This window comes from Rhagoletis pomonella, unplaced genomic scaffold (genome assembly GCF_013731165.1).
Source record: "Rhagoletis pomonella isolate Grant_MI unplaced genomic scaffold, Rhpom_1.0 Rhpom_scaffold_00002, whole genome shotgun sequence".
NCBI lineage: Eukaryota > Metazoa > Arthropoda > Insecta > Diptera > Tephritidae > Rhagoletis > Rhagoletis pomonella.
This window is the reverse complement of record NW_023458556.1, coordinates 74,970,043-74,973,075: the sequence shown is the minus strand read 5'-3', so window position 1 is coordinate 74,973,075 and position 3,033 is coordinate 74,970,043.

The following is a 3,033-nucleotide window of genomic DNA, read 5'->3' as shown; positions in this document are numbered from 1 at the left end:
ACCAATACTCGTCTTCGTGCAATATCAACAGTTCTGAAATGAGCTTGTCCATGTTTCTCCTGATGGCGATCAGGGTGGATTTCCGATGAGGCTCCACACACCTAAAAATTTTTCTCCTGATCTTTTTTCTTTCATGAATAAAATCAAGAATATTTTGTGGAATATTTAAGTTACATTTTTTCTTTAATTTTATCTTTGGTACACATTTTTCTATAGTTCTTTTAAAAACTGCGTCCATATTTTTGACGCATTCCTCAATTTCATTAACACTCACATTCCTGTCCGTTGGCAAGCAGTGCAACGTAAGTTCCCTACTTAACATCTGGTTCATTAACTTTACGTTCGTACGTTCCCAGCATGGAATAATTACCGGAGGGGCTTCTATAGTGTCATTCGTTGAAATAATGATCTCCACGGCATCGTGATCTGAATCATAATCTAATGTTCTTAACTTATTGTGAAAATGTTCGTGAAATTTTACCGTCACAAAAGCTGAAACTAAGAAATTATCTAAAAATGAGTTACTGACCGATCGTGACGGGTATCTTGTTGGAATAATTTGCATTAATGGAGATTTATCTAACCACCTAGCTAACTCGATTCCACCATTGTTTGCGAAGGAGTCCCCCCACCTAGGATTTCTAGCGTTTAGGTCTCCACCCAATACAATTTGATTCGCCGAAATTGCGTTTAATATTTTAGTTAAATCATCATCTAATAGTTTTTGCCGCGGCGTTTTGTACATAGCCACAAATTCTATTTTTTCGCCACCCACCAATTCAAGTTCAACACCCACATTTTCAATACTAGTCGAAACAGTGGAAATCTTCGAATATCTGTAGCAATCCTTAACACAAACTGCAGTGCCACCTCCTTTGCCAACATTACGAAACTGCGCTATGAAATTGTACCCATCAAATGAAACCTTGTGTCTGATGTTGAGACAATGCTCAGCTATCAGCACCACATCTGGATTGTGAGTTTTTAAGAAAATATTAAAAAAATGACGCTTCTGTCTAGATATTAAGGAATTTACGTTTATAAAAATGCATTTAAGGTTTTTAACCATCAAGACGTAAAGTTAAAAACAGGTTAAAGAGTGCTTCAGATTTTTCTTCATCCTTGTTAATTTTTTCGTAACTCCTCGAGAATTTTTCAATTTTGGTCAGGCAACTAAAAAAATCCTTGCCCAGAAGGCGTTTACAATCAGCATTTATTGTATAAAATTTATTTTCAAAAATAACTGTTTGTGATTGCCGAGCCGGCGAAGATAATTTAGAAGCATACGAAATATTTTTGTTAACGTAAGATGAAGCTGTGGGACGCGTTGTTTCATTGTTCACTTTTAAATTTTTATTGTTTACCTTAGATTTGAGCCTACTGATAATTTCAACCCTTTTAGGGCATTTTTTATCATTGGCCGTATGACCCTCTTCAAGGCAATTTGCGCACTTGATCGGTAGTCCCACTCTTTTGACGACGGTACCCGACGATGGGTCAGTGTAGACATATTCAGAAATGTTGAGATGCTTGGGCGGAACTTTGCAGTTGCCTGGCCCATGCGACTCACTGCATTTGACACACCTAAATGGCATGCTGCAATTACTTGCCACGTGAGAATAGCGCTGACAGTTTTTGCATTGAATGGGGGAGTCGTTTTTGAAACCTTCAAAGCTAACTTTGCAATTCAGTATGTATTGTATTTTTTTAAACTCTAAAAGATTGGATTCCCTTGAAAGTTGTACCAACCAATTAAATTTAAGTTTTTTTACGTTTATTACTTTTGTATTTAAATCTAAACTATTTAAGTAATCGAGAACTTCCACTTCATCATAAATATGTATGTGAAAGTTTCTTTATTATTAAAGTATATGGCTTAGCCTCATTTGGAGTGAAGGTATAATGATTAATTTCATTATTTATTAAAAATTTTTTTACTATGTCATACTCTCCAAGAGTGGATGCACTTATATGCGTGACATTTTTATTAATAATGTTGAAAGAAAAATTTTTGTGGCCCAAAAGTCCACCAAGTCGTGAAGATATTTCTTTTAAATTAATATTGTAACACACGAAAATTGGAGGTTTACTCCTTTTAATTATTTTCTTAGAACTTACATTATTGACTGCTCCCAAAGAGGGCAATAAATTCGATCGAGGAACACCTTGCTTCGGAGTTGATGCCGTTTTAAACTGATGTCCGACCTCTGTATGCTCATCTGCTTCTTCTTCATCCATCCCACTCAAATCAGTTATTGAATGCTGATAATTGTAAACCGCAGTTGCAGTCTTTTCAACCTGCGTTATTACGCTTTTATTAGTTTCGTTGATTACTGTGTCATGCACATTTCCATTTTTAGTATTGTTTGCACCTTCATAATTTTTTAAACGATTTTCAAGTTCATTAATTTTCTTTGAAAGTTCTTCATTGAGTACAATTAATTTTTTGTTGAATTCCACAATTCTGTTATAATCATCTCTTTTATTAGAGTACATTGAATCACCGTCAGCCAATTCTTGGCTCTCACGACGTCGTTTCTTACGATTTTTTTTATTTTTCTTGTTAGGTATGTTTGCATTGTCTACGGAATTTTGAGACTTTAGCCCATTAACTTCCGCATCACTACCTCCTCCAAGAGGAGTAAAAATATTTGTAGCGTCCATTTCGCAAAATTGTTCACAGCACAACACACAATGCACTGATTAGTTTTAAATATTTGTATTTTGTATTCACAAACACAATATGTCCAATAAGTGTCAATATTTTATAACCACTTTCCGCGTTTGCCGCGACCAGTCATTTTTTTATATGTATATGTATATTTATTCACTAGTAGAGAACACAAACACTGCACTTCACCGAAATCGGTAACACAATTAATTGTAAATCTGTTCTCATCTCATCTAATGCCTGAACTAAAAAGTGCCTGTATTTATACAAGAATCGTATGTTGCCGAATGAACAACCAAGTTACACAAATAGAGAACAAAATATATCTCTATCTCGTTTCGACACGAAAATATTCGCGCACC